The following is a 17,728-nucleotide window of genomic DNA, read 5'->3' as shown; positions in this document are numbered from 1 at the left end:
ATCATTCTCCTGTCGATCATCAGTAAGGAATGGAAACTGTTGCAGGTATCACTGTCAAGTAGCACTTATTGACTAATATAAATATTGTGGTTACGAGAAAAGCTCAAAGGATGGGAATTCTGTGGTGAGTATTTCACCTTGTGACTCCTGTCCTCTATGACAAAGCACCAGTCAAGAGAATGATAGAATTCTTCCTATTTATTGAATGAATGCAGCTGAAGTAACATTCAAGAAGCTTGACACCATTCAGGATAAAGCAGTTCTCTTGATTCATAACCTATCTATCTCCTTAAACATTTAATACCTCCAATGTTTACACTCAGCAGTCTGTATGATTCAGATGATGCACAGCAGTAACTCACCAACAGCACCCTCCAAACTGCAATCACTACCAGCTTATAAGCACTAAGGCAGCAGATGCATAGGAAGAGTATCCCTGCAATTTCCCCACAATTATGCAATATCTTGGCTTGAAACTATTCCTTCTCTGTTGTTGGGTCAAAACCCTGGAACTGTAACAGCAAAGTGGGTAGATCTACTGCACATGGACTATGCTCATTCAAATTAATGGCTTACCACCAAATTTCAAAAGGATGGGGAGCATTTGCTGGGTTTGCCAGATATGCTCACATACCATGATTAAATGACGTAAAAAATGCATTCTAGGAATATGATTCAAATAAATCTGTAAGTTAGCTCACTGAGCTGGAAGGTTTGTTTTCAGATATTCATCACCATACTAGGTAACATCAGTGAGATTTGTCGGTGAAGTGCTAGTGGTATGTCCCACCTCTCTATTTGTTGGTCTTGGTTTCTTAAGATGGGTGATGTCATTTTCAGTTTTCTTTTTCAAAGGAAGGTAGATAGGATCTAAGTCAATGTGCTTATTAATGGAGCTTTGGTTAGAATGCCATGTCTGTAAGAATTCTTTTGCATGTGTGTTGGCCCAGTCAAAGTGGTGTCTTTCTTTGGCTGCATGTATAGAAACTAGTGAGAGTGGGTCATGTCGTTTGGTGGCCAATTGGTGTTCATGTATCCTGATGGCAAGTTTCCTGCTAGCTTGTCTGATGTAGTGTTGTTATAATTCTTGCATGGTATCTTGTAAATGACGTTAGTTTTCCTGGTGGTATCTAATGGATCCTTTAGGTTCATTTGTCGCTGTTTAAGTGTGTTGGTAGGTTTGTGGGCTACCATGATGCCAAAGTCTGAGCAGTCTGGAAGTAATTTCTGATATGTCTTTGACATAAGGTAATGTGGCTATAGTTATTGGTTGCATTGTGTCTGCTTGCTTGGGTTTGTTTCTGAGGAATCAACAGATTGTGTTTATTGGGTACCCGTTTTTCTTGAAAATGTTGTAGAGATATTTTTCTTCTGCTTTTTGTAGTTCTTGAGTGCTGCAGTGTGATGTAGCTCATTGAAGTAATGTCTTAATGCAGCTTTATTTGTGGGAGTTGGGGTGATTGCTTCTGAAGTTAAGTATTTGGTCCATGTGTGTTGTTTTTCTGCAGATGCTGGTTTGAAGCTTTCCATTACCTTTACGTTCAACTGTCATGTCTAGGAATGAGAGTCTGCTGTCGTTCTCCTCCTCTTTTGTGAATTAGGTTCCTGTCAGGATATTGCACAAAATTCTTTTTCTTGTCTTTTGCTATCTTTTATTGATTAATTTTAATGTAAATAATCTTAAATACTTCCTGGTGTGATATAGTGGCAAAGTATCAATCAATTTTCCTTAGAAGACATTAACATCGAAATTTCTATAGCCCTTCTAGTATAAATTGATTTTGCCAAATCTAATAAACGACTGAGTTGGAAATGTGCATTGGGAGCCCTATTGTATCCCTGTTAGCATTTATTATAAAGAATGAAATAGCAGATCATTTAGAAATAGTTAATATCATCAAGCAGAGTTGGCATAGTTTCATAAAGGAGTGTTGGAGGCTGAGGGGTGACCTTATAGTAGTTTTTCAAATCATGAGGGGCATGGATAGGATAAATAGACAAGGTCTTTTCCCTGATGTGGAGGAGTCCACAACTAGAGAGTGTAGGTTTAAGATGAGAGGGAGAAGTATTTAAAATGGATGTAAGGGGCAACTTTTTCACACACAGGATGGTGCGTGTATGGAAGGAGCTGTCAGAGGAAGTGGTGGAAGCTGAGACAATTGCAGCATTTAAAAGGCATCTGGATTGGTATATGAATAGGAAGGGTTTAGAGGGATATGGGCCAAATGCTGGCAAATGGGACCATATTAGGTTGGGTATCTGGTCAACATGAACTAGTTGGACCGAAGGGTCTTTTGCCATGCTGTATAACTCGATGACTCCATGACTTTAAATTAATTAAAATGCTTTAAGGTGGTAGAAAGCATGATAAACAGAGAGGAATAATGGGATGTAATAAATTTGAATTTGCAACAAGTGTTCAATAAAGTCCAGCTACTTGATAAGTGCCAATACTGTAGATAGACGATTGGCTAATTAGTACAAAACAGCAAGTTGGGATAAAGGTACAATTTTTGGAATGGCGATGTTTAACCTTTGTTGTGACAGAGGATTAATTTCTGGGACCACAATTATTTACAGCATATGCGAATGACTTGGGTGATCGTATCATAGAATTATAGCATAGAAAGACACCAGTTGATACATCGTGCCTGTACTGGCTCCCAAAAGAGCTACCTAGCTAATCCTATTCGCCAGCCTTATCTCTTTAGCCCTCATAAAGGGTGGCATGGTGGCTCAGTGGTTAGCACTGCTGCCTTACAGCACCAGGGACCTGGGTTCAATTCCCACCTCAAATGACCCTCTGTGTGGGTTTCCTTCCACAATCCAAAAATGTGCAGGGTAGGTGAATTAGCCATGCTAAATTGCCCATAGTGTTAGGTACATTAGTCAGAGGTAAATGTAGGGGAATAGGTCTGGGTGGGTTGCTCTTCGGAGGGTCAGTGTGGACTTGTTGGGCCAAAGGGCCTGTTTCCATACTGTAGGAAATCTAATCTAAGTTCATCACTTTCAAATACATGTCCGGATATCTTTTGAAACCTCCTATGGAATCTGCCTCCACCACTCCCCCAGGCAGTGGATTCCAAATCCTAACATCTCTCTTGCTAACAATCATGATATGACCCCTAGTTACTAACATAACAACTAGTGGAAACAGAATATCTTGAATTAAAGAAAAAAAAAATCTGGAATTAAGAGTCTCATGACCATGAATCCATTATTGATTGGTTGGTAAAACTCATTCCTTTAGAGAAGGAAACTATCATCCTTACCTGGTCTAGCCTACATGTGACTCCAGGCCCACAGCAATGTGGTTGAATCTTAACTGCCCTGTGGGTTAATAGGGATGGGAATAAACACTGGCCTAACCAGTGACACCCTCATCCCATGAATGAATTTAAAAAAAGACAGTTGCTTCTACACTGTTGATGGGAGTTACACATGAGGACTTGTGTAATCCCTGGTGTAGCAGATGCCAAGGGAAGTGCACAGGAGATTGAAGATTCCACTGGGCAACTCCCCCATTCATAGACCCTTCCAAAAATATTAATATTGGAGAATTCAGAGTGTTCTGTTACAGATAAGTCAATTGTTGCTATGGAAAGTGAGACTATTGAATACCTAATCATTATCTGAGTAGCAATTAAAGTTAATGCCAAATACATTCACATCCTCCCCAGTTACACTTCACCTTCCCAGACCACTTGTACCTCCCAGATCCTGTCCCAAAAGCTCTGTCTTCCCCCAGAACCTGACACACACCATCTCTTCCCAGCACCTGAGATTCACGTCACCAGGGTATGACATTTCCCCTCTCCCTCCAGGACCTGACACCCACCACCATCTGACACCTACCTATTCCCATATCCAATACCACCATCACGGGCTACAAATCCTCGCACCCCTTCCAACACCAAGACATGCCATATCTGAACCCCGTCCCTTAATGCCAGACTCAACAGCCCAATCTCACCCCCTTGAACTCATCTCTGTGCATCATTCCACTTCCTCCAACAGACAACTCATCTGGTCCTGACTTGACGTAAATACTCTAATAATAACCTGGCTCCCCTGTGACCTAAAACCCTAAACACCTTCCACCCTACCCACCTAGCACCCTTTCTACCTGGTGTCTTACCCGCCTGGCATTTGCCCGACTGGCACCTAACCCCACACTTACCTTATGTACGGAACCTTTCATTGTCAGAGTGGTTGTCTGCACTGCTGAACCTTAACCTCCTCCTGACTGTCCTGCTCTATCAGCGACCTGCCAGTTTTAAAGCAGAACTTAAATTTCTAAAGATGCTCAAATAGGAAACGTTTGTTCGAAATGTGTCACATTTTCTGAATGGGAAAAAAAGGGATAGAGTAGCAATACGAGAATGATGGCCACTGTTTGGAAAATTTGTCTTTTATGTTCGAAAAACTAAACTCTAGGACTTGACAAAGTTGACAAAAGGACATTGTCACTTTCTGAGGGGTGCGAGTACATTTTAAAATGTAAGTATTCAAACAGTAGAAAGTATTTGTGAATCTAGACCTGGCAACAAGAAGTCTGAAATAGGATTAGCATTTCATGGTTTCAGCTGTAAACATCCTCAATATGTCCTTTGACATGATGGATGGCATAGGTTGTATCCCATCTGATAATCAAATGACGTTGAAATCCAAAATGACACAGCTCACACATACTGAGAATTTTTATGTGTTCAGCGCTCAAATGAAGAATGACATTGAAGGAAATGGATAAGAACAAAAATATATTTTAACCAGTGTCATGGGTATACTTGTTGGTAATATTCAATAAGAAAATCTCTTCTCATATATGCAGATGCATCGATTCCAAGCACAGGAAGCAATCAACTGAAAACATGAAGCATGAGTCTTCTCAGGTATTGACGCTAAGTCAAGATGCATATAAGCAACTGTGAACAAGGAAGGCAGGCATCCAGCTACATTAATGTGCCATGTGGACAATTGACTTCTCAAATGACTGCCATTTGGGAATCTCGTCATTACTGGAAATTTTGCAGAAGAAAGCGTACACAGTTTTAAAGTCTCTAAAGACTCAAGTTGATGATTAGAAGCGAGATAACAAGCACACAGCAACAACCCTTGTGTGCTACCGTAGAAATGACAGAAAACCCAAGACTCACACAGCCATAGAGTCACAGAGATGTACAGCACGGAAACAGACCCTTTGGTTCAACGCATCCATGCCGACCAAATATCCTAAACTAATCTAGTCCCATTTTCCAGAACTTGGCCCATATCCCTCTAAACCCTTTCTATTCCTGTACCCACCCAGATGTCTTTTAAATGTTGCAATTGTACCAGCCTCTACCACTTCCTCCGGCAGCTCATTCTATATACGCACCACCCTCTGTGTGAAAAAGTTGCCCCTTAGGTCCCTTTTAAATCTTCCCCCTCTCACCCTAAACCTATGCCCTCTCATTCTAGACTCCCCCACCCCAGGGAAAAAAGATCTTGTTCATTTGCCCTATCCATGCCCTTCATGATTTTATAAACCTCTATAAGGCCACACCTCAGCTGAAGAAAACTGGAAATATGTACTTCCATTTCCTACATAATTTTCATGTGTAATATTCACAACCTTGAAGTAGATCATAACAAAATCAAAATTTGAAACTTGATATCACAATCCAAATGTCTGATGATTATGTATGACACAACAACTTTAATACATTTGCATTGCAAAGCTGACATCTCATGCCTATCTTCAGCAACCTTTTCTGAGGCCTTGGCCTGGAAAACACATACATATTTTAAACTTTCTACACTGGTGCTATATTCATAGAAAAAGGCAAAATACAACATTCTTAAGTCTGTCCAATATCACAATAATTTGTTATGTGCCTGCTTGAGCAGTTCAGGGACAATATGTATTTCAATGTGCATCCTATGGAAATCTGTGGAAAAACACAGCAGGTCAGGCAGCATCCGAGGAGCAAGAGTGTCAACATTTCGTACATCAGCCCTTCATTCCCGATCCTGCTCCTTGGATGTTGCCTAACCTGCTGTGCTTTTCTAGCATCACACTTTTCAACTCTGATCTCCAGCATTTGCAGTCCTCACTTCCTCCTATGGAAATCTGGCAGGCACATATGTCCAGATGACATAAAGTTAGTCCAGGTATGTTATGAGAGATATACTCTCTGATTAATCTGTTTGGCAAACATTTCCACCATATAGACAGTTAGATCTCCAGTGTGATACCTCAAGGTCTTTTCAAGAAGGAAGAATAGCCTATTCTCTCTTATAACTGAGATGGCCTGTTCCGTCCACATTTGGTTCTGTGTAATTCTGTGTAATCCTTTCACAGCTGAATGCTCTCAAGAAGCAAATTTACATATTTATAAGTGTGAAAGTACTGAAGTAAATTATGTTAGTATTTGTTTTTCAAAAATGTTTCTAAAAGCATCTCAAAGTTCAGGAGGAGGAGAACCGCCAATGATATATTTCTCAGACCCTCCAAATGAATGCTCAAAGCAGCTGCTCTGGGAAGTGTATTCCACTTGTAGCCTGACACCTGAATTCTGAAGCAACTATTGTGCGTGTAATTCAGTCACGGCAGAACAGTCCTGGGGGATAAAGCAGAAATCCTTTAGAGAGAGTTTTGAGGGATATCGGCCAAATGCTGGCAAATAGGACTAGGTCAGATTTGGATGTCTGATCGGCTCAGATGAGTTGGATTGAAGGATCTATTTCTGTGTATATGACTCGATAACATCAAAGGAAGTCAAACATCCCTACTGATCCATAGAAATTCTTATCTTGGAAGACTCCAAACTCTCTGGGAATGTGGGGACAGGAATTTAATGTGAGGCATGAGGGGGAGTACACAAGCTTCCAAGCAACTCATTAACTCAATTCTTCAATGCCCACTTGCCCCACATATTGCAGAGCCTGTAGTTTGCATATTAAACTCATTTCAGAACCAATTACTGAATTGGAAGCAAGTCAACCTGAACCCCAATAGGCTGCCCGAGAAGAGAAAATGTGATTGCTTCAAGCATTTCAAAATGAATTGGATGCAATGCACTTATGAATATCTTAAGCATGTCAACAATGATAGATGATTGCAATTTCTTTCTTTCACGACGGGACTGTAAAATATTTAACTGATATGTGTATGTGTAAACATTCAAAACTCTAGGAATCAGGTATGGAATGAAATATTCTACTGCAATTTTGGCATATTTTGTAATGCTACCATTCACAAATGTCTATTTGGAGAGGTGAAGACTAATATTAATATTAAAATCCTGACTGCATAGACAGCATTGGCCTAACATTAGCTAAGTGGCTTCACTCATTGTCTAACTATTCTCCATCAGTGGGCTCAACCGGCCTTCTTAAATCTCTTCAATGGCTTTAATGATTTAAGTTACACCTTTTATGCTTAAAGATGTATCTCTGGATTATCTGTCTGACAGTAGCAAGTTCTTTGCTTTCTATCACGTCAAGAATGCTGAGATTTTATGTGGGCACCATTCAAAATAGGATGGAAAAATCTCACTACATTCAGCTCAACCTTCACAAAACCCCCCAAAACATATTCTAGTTGAGAGTTGCTTCTTTTCTGGAATGAGCTCACATTTAATTTTTTGTTATTTATATTTCATCATCAAATGTCATTTGAGGAGTTTGTGGGTTCTTTCTCGGTACCACAATGAAAGTATGTGAACAATTATATAAGCAATCAACTGAAAATAAGAACGTACAGCAAATCTAGCAATTTCTTTTTCCGAAGTTTTAGGCTTAAAAGTTTGGTTTTGTCTCTGCTAAATATTAAGAGACTGAAAATTCTGCTGAGGATGAATTGGTACTTATACTGGAGTTGAAGAACCTTGCCAGCAGCCCCCAGATCCTGTGAGTAAATAATGAAAAAAATACACAACAAGCCATGTTATAATAAGCAAGCCATTTAATAATTGTTTCCATGCCAATGTGACTCAACTGGTCAGACTCCTTCTTGGTATTTGAGACCAAGGGTACTGGTTTCAGGCCAACTTATGCATACAATTTAATTAGTAGTTCTTGCCTTTCTAGAAGTCCTATTTTCCTGGTATGCTTTTAAAGTCAGACCTTTTCTTAGTATTCAGGTGGACGTAGTTATGATTGTACAGTGAAAAAGAATAAGGAGTTTTCAATTAAATTAGCCAACAGTCTTCAAAAACAAACAATTGAGCATTATCAGATTGATGAATAGACACTTTAACTTTAAATAATGCTGACCTTGTTAATGTTGATTTTGTCCAGCGCACATCCTGTGCGGTGTAACCCGAAAGCCACGTTATTGTCACCCTATGATCTGTGTGTCCTTGCTTACTATGATCTGTACTGCTCGCAAACAAAGCTTTTCATTGTACATGGCAATAAAGCAAATCAGATCGAATCAAATTCATCTCATTTGACCCTGTTGCATAACTTGGGTGTTAGGATACAAAACCAAAGTTAGGAAATGTTTCCAGAGGAATATACAAAAGCCAGGTTTATGGAATTGGCTGTTTCAAGTAACCGACACAGGCAAAGGTAGACTGAGTAATTTCCTTCAATGCCATATCATTATCTGGATTCTATGAAATCAAGTGAGGTTACAAATCAGCCTCAATCTAACTGAATGGTAGAACAGAGTCATGGAACTAAACACTGCTCCTGTTCCTATAATCTTTTATTTAACTGATGGCCATATTTGTCTATGTAATTACAGTGACTGTACTACAAAGATAATTTATGGACTGTGAACCACTTTGAGACATTCTGAAGTTCTGATGAGTCACTGTAGACATTCTTTTTTTCCTGGGTTTTAAAAATCGAAAATGGAAAGATGGAATTTTCCAAGAATCTGAAGGACATGGGCAGTGGTAAAACAGTCGGGAAAGTACGGCAAAATGAAATTCCTGACAAGAGAAAGACAAGTCTGATTTTAGACTTAAGGTTTCAATGACTGGTGAATGGGAGGGGTCTACTTGAGTGTATGAACATCTACTTATTACCTAGTCTCACTTCATTTCTACTCATTGGAGATTGACATTTTCTCAGGAGAGAAACAAGTCTGCATTATTTCCTGACAGAGTCATAGAGTATTACAGCACAGAAACAGACCCTTCGGTCCGAAATTAATCTAATCCCATTTGCTAGCACTCGGCCCATATCCCTCTAAACCATTCTTATTCATATATCCATCCAGATGCCTTCTAAATGTTGTAGTTATACCAGCCACCACCACTTCCTCTGGCAGCTCATTTCATACACTCACCACCCTCTCCGTGAAAAATTGCCCTTGAGTCCCTTTTATATCTTTCCCCTCTCACCCTAAACCTATGCCATCTAGTGCTGGACTCCCCCATCCCCCACCCCAGGGATAAAACCTTGTCTATTCATCCTATCCATGCCCCTCACGATTTTAAAAACCTCTATAAGGTCACCCCCTAGCCTCCGATGCTCCAAGGAAAACAGCCCAGACTATTCAGTCTCTCCCTATAGCTCAAATCCTCCGACCCTGGCAACATCCTTGTAAATTATTTCTGAACCCTTTCAAGTTTCACAACATCTTTCTGAGAGGAAGGAGACCAGAATTGCGGGCAATATTTCAAAAGTGGCCGAACCAATGTTCTGTACAGCTGTAGCATGACCTCCCACCTCCTGTACTCAATGCTCTGACCAATAAAAGTAAGCATATCAAATGCCTTCTTCATTACCTTTTTTACCTTTGATTCCACTTTCAAGGAGCAATGACCCTGCACCCTAAGGTTACTTTGTTCAGCAACACTCCCCAGGGCCTTACCAGTAAGTGTGTGAATCCTGCCCTGATTTGCCTTTCCAAATATCAACACCTCTCATTTATCTAAATTAAACTCCATCTGCCACTCCTTGGGACTTTGGCCCAGGTGATCAAGATCCCATTGTCCTCTGAGGTAACCAATGGCAGCCCTTGTTTTCTCTGGACATCGATCTTGGCCATCAGTCCTAAATGTCTCAAGGCACTCAATATGGGCACTCACCTTCTTGTGGCATCAGCTGGCATTCCTCCAGACTATGAAAGACTAGGCTGACAGTGCCACATTCCCCTTGGCTGGTACTCTTCTCCGGCACTACCCTTTCCCAAGACCTACCAATGACCTCCATTGACTATCTCTCATGGAATTCTTCATAGACTGGAAGATTGAACGACAGCTCCTGGTTGGCAGCATTTGAACTGTCATGCAGGTGGGTTTTAAATACAGTGTCCCTGGCATGAACCTGAAATGAAGATTCTGAAGCTCATGCGCACGTACCCCCTGCTGAGAACAAAATAATGCAATAGTGGCGCCATGGAGGTAATGTGCTTTCTAAATAAGGTGAACAACAGAAAGTTACATGTGAGAAATCCCTGGAGCTTGTAGTGATTGTAATGAGATCAGCTAGCTGGACCTCAGAGAATATCCAGTTCTGAAGAAGGGTCACTGGACTCAAAATTTTAACTCTGATTTCTCTCTGCAGATGTTGTCAGACCTTCTGAGCTTTTCCAGCAATTTCTGTTTTTGGCTCAGCGAATATGAGTTCCCTCTGGTCCAATCAGGGAGACCTGACTGACATAAAAGAATAAATATCAGGGACATTGAGCCCCTGAATGCCTGACTCAAGAAAAGGCAGTGCTATTGTCAAAGACTATGTTAAAAAATCACACAACACCAGGTTATAGTCCAACAGGTTTATTTGGAAGCACTAGCTTTCGAAGTGCTGTTTCTTCATCAGGTGGTAAGCAGTGCTATGAAAGCTAGTGCTTCCAAATAATCCTGCTGGACTATAACCTGGTATTGTGTGATTTTTAACTTTGTCCACCCCAGTCCAACACCGACACTTCCAAATCACCGAAGACTATGCATTTGTAAATCAAAGGTGATTGGTGATGCAATGCCAGCCTCTGAAGATTATTTCAGATTTCACAGAGAGAGAAAAACCTTCCACAAAACTCCTAAAATAGACAATTAACCAAATTTTGGGAAAATTCAACACAGTAGTATTTCTTACTACAGAAAGTCATGATTTGGAGATGCCAGTATTGGACTGGGGTGTTAGTGACTACCACCTGATGAAGGAATGACGCTCCAAAAGCTAGTGTGCTTCCAATTAAACCTGTTGGACTATAACCTGGTGTTGTGTGATTTTTAATTTACTACAGAAAGAGTTACTCTTTCTGTTTTTAATTTTAACGTGACTTATTGCAAATTGCAAATATCAGATGGCATACGTCATCATTTGCAAATAATAAACAAGCTTTTTATTGTGTGAACGTCCTTTTGGCGACAAAGTTTCTTTTGCAGAGAGAAAGCTTGAAAGCTTGCCTGGCACAGCATGGCTTACAAAGCAATATACTAAATAAATTCTATATTGTTGAGAGTCTTCACTCACCACCTACAACACAAGGTAATAACAAGAGGAACTGTGAAGGTGAGACTGTCAATTGACTTTTAACTTCCGCTTTACTGTTGGTAACTTGGATTTTCTTGCCTATCAGCCTTTGCCAATTTGGCAATTTACTCCTGGCATTGCCTTCAGCTATATTAGATCTAAATGATATGGAATAAACACAGTAATCATTTCCAATCCTAAATCAGATTGAGCAGAAAAATCTTATTTCTGCAAATGTGCTTTCTTTATGTTGTACTTTAACGCAAAGCTGAATTTTCGGTTTGTTAATATGGATTTTACAGAGTGGTAGAGACAAATTAATGAAATCAACAGTCAGAGATGCAATAAAATGAGCTTTGATAATAGATAGTTGCTTAATCGTAACGGCTTTCCTAGTTTGTTATCATTAAGTTAGCTCATTTTGTAACCATTTTGCCTTTGCAAACAGATTTTCCCCTGAACATTTACCTTGTTATACATTCCCGAGGAAATGCAGCTTTGCATGTGTTTTTACTGAACAAAATATTCATACTAAAATGTCAAAAATAATAACTCCTTCTCCATTCTGTGAGCACTTCTACATTGTGCACTTTATCAAATAAATTGTCTAGGATTTAATGCAGTGGTAGTTGAGTGGGTTACCAGGATCTTTGTTTATCTTGACTGTCTGCCATTTAGTTTTTGATTCCATCCAATCTCAATGAAATGTCATTGCTTCTGTTAACACATCCATCAAAAATTAGCCTTAGAAAACATTGTTGGAGATGAAATTGGATGAGACCAGTATTTGTCATAGTTGTCAAAATGCACAATTATCCCACACCCATATCTTGTGATGAGGGCAACATGAGAACCTTTGGCATGCTGATATCAAGAACCGCAATTCCCAGAATCCTCATATTTAAACATTGCATAAAAGTATACTAAATTCCTCAATTCATCTGTCTTTCAGACCCAAATTAACAGAAAACAAGGACTAGATATTTTTAACTTAGTAAAAATTACATTTTGTTGTAAATCAAATTTAGCTACACGTAAAGAGTTATCGACACATGACTCTACTACTTAAGACTATAATCCATTTATGAAAATATCTTTACACCCACACATACAGACAGGCACAAAAGAAATGTTGATCTTATTGGTGGATGGAAAAGCTAGAAAGGCAGTTCTGTGAACCCTGTCCACAAGGTTCACTGTCCTTCTTGTTTTCTGGACTTGCTGTTCATCAATGTCTCTCTTTGCCAGTTATTTTCACTTGCTTGCAAGAGGTACAAAGCAATCGGTTCACAAATGATAAAGTCTCTAACTTTTGGGTCAAAGGTGACCCAAAGCTTGCAACAATAATTTGCTGAAGTGGTTTTCTTCAGGCTTTAGGTGACAATGACACTACCTCCCCTGAAGGTCTGAAGGCCCTGGCTAACTTGTCCACACTCTCACGTCGTTTGGCTACTTGTCAGGCAGAAGGCATTTGTCATCAATAACTGGTCACTACAGACCAATCAACCACTTGTTATCAGCCCAATCTTATTTGTCCCCTGGTGCCAGTTCATCTATAACTAAACTTCTCCCACTGGATGAATAAACAATAGTCTAAACAGTACTTGCAGGAAGTACTTACACTTGTACAAGAGTCCCTTCCATAATCTATGTGTCTCAGCAGGGGGCCCAAGTTTGTACAAAGTTGGTACTGATTGAAGCTAGCCTGCACAAGGTACATTTGTCAAAGACAAATTATACTTTGGCTAAAGGAGCACTGGAACTGATAAAGAAGAGTTAATGAGCAGAAAGCCCCCATTTACATGCTCCACAGCCACCTGATAAAGAAGCAGCACTCCGAAAGCTAGTGCTTCCAATTAACCTGTTGAACTATAACCTGGGGTTGTGTGAAATTTAACTTTACGTGTCCCTAAGTTCACAACTGCAGCCCTGGAGGTACTATTGTAGTAAATGAACAGAGTGGTCCCCTTCCCTCAGGAATGATGTGGAAGTAAAAACAATGACTGCAGATGCTGGAAACCAGATTCTGGATTAGTGGTGCTGGAAGAGCACAGCAGTTCAGGCAGCATCCAAGTAGCTTCGAAATCGACGTTTCGGGCAAAAGCCCTTCATCAGGAATAAAGGCAGTGAGCCTGAAGCGTGGAGAGATAAGCTAGAGGAGAGTGGGGGTGGGGAGAAAGTAGCATAGAGTACAATGGGTGAGTGGGGGAGGGGATGAAGGTCAAGGAGGAGGGGGTGGAGTGGATAGGTGGAAAAGAAGATAGGCAGGTAGGACAACTCCGGACAAGTTATGGGGACAGTTACTGAGCTGGAAGTTTAGAACTAGGGTGAGGTGGGGGAAGGGGAAATGAGGAAACTGTTGAAGTCCACATTGATGCCCTGGGGTTGAAGTGTTCTGAGGCGGAAGATGAGGCGTTCTTCCTCCAGGTGTCTGGTGGTGAGGGAGCGGCGGTGAAGCAGGCCCAGGACCTCCATGTCCTCGGCAGAGTGGGAGGGGAAGTTGAAATGTTGGGCCACGGGGCGGTGTGGTTGATTGGTGCGGGTGTCCCGGAGATGTTCCCTAAAGCGCTTTGCTAGGAGGCGCCCAGTCTCCCCAATGTAGAGGAGACCGCATCGGGAGCAACGGATACAATAAATGATATTAGTGGATGTGCAAGTAAAACTTTGATGGATGTGGAAGGCTCCTTTAGGGCCTTGGATAGAGGTGAGGGAGGAGGTGTGGGCACAGGTTTTACAGTTCCTGCGGTGGCAGGGGTAAGTGCCAGGATTGGAGGGTGAGTTCTTTGGGGTCGTGCACCTGACCAGGTAGTCGCAGAGGGAACGGTCTTTGCAGAGGTGGAAAGGGGTGGGGATGGAAACATTTCCCTGGTGGTGGGGTCTGTTTGGAGGTGGCGGAAATGTCGGCGGATGATTTGGTTTATGCAAAGGTTGGTAGGGTGGAAGGTGAGCACCAGGGGAGGTGCCAATGCTGGGCTGGGGTGGACAAAGTTAAAAATCACTCGACACCAAGTTATAGTCCAACAGGTTTATTTGGAAGCCTTAGCTTTCAGAGCACTGCTCCTTCATCGTGTAACTAGTGGGGCAGGAACATAAGACATAAAATTTATAGCAAATGATCACAATGTCATGGAATTTAAACCATATATTGAACCAATCTAGATTGCTGTTAAGTCTTTTAATTATTTTAAATAGAGGATTCATTCATTCCCAGCCCAAAATTTATTAAATTTAACCTTGTTTCAACATTCCCAAATTCCGTCATGTTGTCAATCTTTCTCGTCAACCAGTCACACAAAGGAAGCAGGAGAGTAAAGGGACCAAGGCAATTTGCCTATGTCCTTGTGCAATATAACTGGGTCTCAATTTTATCAGCTAAGGCCATGATATTGCAGGGAGTTAATGCAGGACTGGAGCAAATGCACAATGATCCTTTTTTGTACAATCATTGCTCGGATTTGCCAAAGTCCTGCTGCCAATGTAGTACTTTTATTAAAATGCATTAGATTAGCAGCAAACTTAGCATGCTAAAACTGGGCTCCCCAGCAGGATTTGAAATTTCACAGGGACTCTAATTGTCTTCCATCATAACTTCAGTGGTGCCCCAAAGAACAAGGGGGTTCCTGAATTAAGGTTAAAAACGAGGACTGCAGATGCTGAAAACCCGAGTCTGAATTAAAGTGGTGCTGGAAAAGCACAGCAGGTCAGGCAGCATCCGAGGAGCAGAAAAATTGAAGCTTCGGGCAAAAGCCCATCATCAGGAGTAGAGGAAGGAAGCCTCCAGGGTGGAGAGATAAATGGGGGGGGGGGGGAGGGTGGGGTGGGGAGTAAGTAGCATAGAGTACAATAGGTAAATGGGGGTGGGGATGGAGGTGATAGGTCAGAGAGGAGGGTGGAGTGGATAGGTGGAAAGGAAGATAGGCAGATAGGACAAGTCACGGGGAACGGTGCTGTGCTGGAAACTTGGAGCTGGGGAAAGGTGGGGGGAGGGGAAATGAGGAAACTAGTGAAGTCCACATTAATGCACTGGGGTTGAAGTGTTCCGAGGTGGAAGATGAGGCATTCTTCCTCCAGGCGTCTGGTGGTGAGGGAGTGGCGGTGGAGGAGGCCCAGGACCTGCATGTCCACAGCAAAGTGGGAGGGGGAATGTTTAGCCACAGAGTTGGGGGCGTTGATTGGTGCGGGTGTCCTGGAGATGTTCCCTAAAGTGCTCTGCAAGGAGGCATCCAGTCTCCCCAGTGTAGAGGAGACCGCATCGGGAGCAATGGATATACAATAAATGACATTGGTGGGTGTGCATGTAAAACTTTGATGGATGTGGAAGGCTCCTTTGGGGCCTTGGATGGAGGTGAGGGAAGAGATGTGGGCACAGGTTTTGCAATTCCTATGGTGGCAGGGGAGCGTGCCAGGATGGGAGGGTTGGTTGTTGGGGGGCGTGGACCTAACCAGGTAGTCACGGAGGGAATGGTCTTTGCGGAAAGTGGAAATGGGTGGGGAGGAAAATATATCCCTGGTGGTGGGATCTTTTTGGAGGTGGCGGAAATGTCAATGGATGATTTGGTTTATGCAAAGGTTGTAGGGTGGAAGGTGAGCATCAGGGGGGTTCTGTCCTTGTTAGAGTTGGAGGGGTGGGGTTTGAGGGTGGAGGGGCAGGATGTGGATGAGATGCGTTGGAGGGCATCTTTAACCACGTGGGATGGGAAATTGCGGTCTCTAAAGAAGGAGGCCATCTGGTGTGTTCTGTGGTGGAACTGGTCCTCCTGGGAGCAGATATGGCAGAGGCAGAGGAATTGGGAATACGGGATGGCACTTTTGCAGGAGGTAGGGTGGGAAGAGGTGTAATCCAGGTAGCTGTGGGAGTCAGTGGGTTTGTAAAAAATGTCACTGTCAAGTCGGTCGTCACTAATGGAGATGGAGAGGTCCAGGAAGGGGAGGGAGGGAGGTGTCAGAGATGGTCCAGGTAAATTTAAGGTCAGGCTGGAATGTGTTGGTGAAGTTGAAGAACTGCTGAACCTCCTCGCGGGAGCACGAGGTGGCGCCAATGCAGTCATCAATGTAACAGAGGGAGAGGTGAGGAGTGGTGCAGGTGTATCTACAGAAGTTGGAATGTTCTACGTAGCCAACAAAGAGAAAGGCATAGCTGGGCCCCATATGTGTGCCCATGGCTACCCCTTTGGTCTGGAGGAAGTGGGACGATTTAAAGGAGAAATTGTTAAGGGTGAGGACCAGTTCAGCCAAACGAATGAGAGTGTCAGTGGAAGGGTATTGTTGGGGACGTTGGGAGATGAAGAAATGGAGGGCTTGGTGGATGGAGGTGTAGAGGGACTGGATATCCACGGTGAAGATGAGGCATTGCTGGCTGGGGAAACTGAAGTCTTGGAGGAGGTGGTGGGCGTGGGTGGTGTCTCAAACATATGTGGGGAGTTCCTGGACTAGGGGGGATAGGACAGTGTCAAGGTAGGTAGAGATGAGTTTGGTGGGGCAGGAGCATGCTGAGACAATGGGTCGGCCAGGGTGATCAGGTTTTTGGATCTTGGGAAGGAGGTAGAACCGGGTAGTGAGGGGTTCCTGGACTAGGAGGTTGGAAGCTGAGGGTGGGAGATCTCCTGAAATGATGGGGTTCTGTATGGTCTGGAAGATGATGGTTTGGTGATGGGGGCGTGGGGTCATGGTCGAGGGGGCAGTAGGAGGAGGTGTCTTTGAGTTGGCATCTGGCTTCAGTGGTGTAGAGGTCAGTGCACCAAACTACCACTGCACTCCCTTTATCTGCTGGTTTGATGGTGAGGGTGGGATTGGAGCAGAGGGATTGGAGGGCTGCGCATTGTGAGGGTGAGAGGTTGGAGTGGGGGAGGGGGGTAGACAGGTTGGACAGTTGGAAATGAAGAGGTCGAGGGTGGGTAATAGGCCGGCATGGGGTGTCCAGGTGGATGGGGTGTGCTGGAGGCGGGCGAAGGGGTCCTTGGAAGGTGGGCGGAGGTCCTGATTGTGAAAGTAAGCTCGGAGGTGGAGGCGGCGGAAGAAGTGTTCAACATCACAATGCATATTAAATTCATTGGTGCGTGGGTGGAGGGGGATAAAGGTAAGGCCTTTGCTGAGGACTGATCGTTTGTCCTCTGTAAGGGGGAGGTCTGGTGGGGGGGGGGGTGAAAACTCGGCAGGGCTGGGAGCTCAGACATGGTGTAGGTATGGAGATGGGAGCGGGGTGGGGGGGGGGGGGCGAAGCCTTTAACTGGAGTGGGCGTGGTGGTAGGGGGAATGGGGATGGAGTCATGAGCAGGGGTGGTGTTCCCCTCAGGATTTTCGGGGCGGGGAT

The sequence above is a fragment of the Chiloscyllium punctatum genome, chromosome 9 (genome assembly GCF_047496795.1).
Source record: "Chiloscyllium punctatum isolate Juve2018m chromosome 9, sChiPun1.3, whole genome shotgun sequence".
NCBI classification, from domain to species: domain Eukaryota; kingdom Metazoa; phylum Chordata; class Chondrichthyes; order Orectolobiformes; family Hemiscylliidae; genus Chiloscyllium; species Chiloscyllium punctatum.
Note: the sequence above shows the minus strand (reverse complement) of the source record.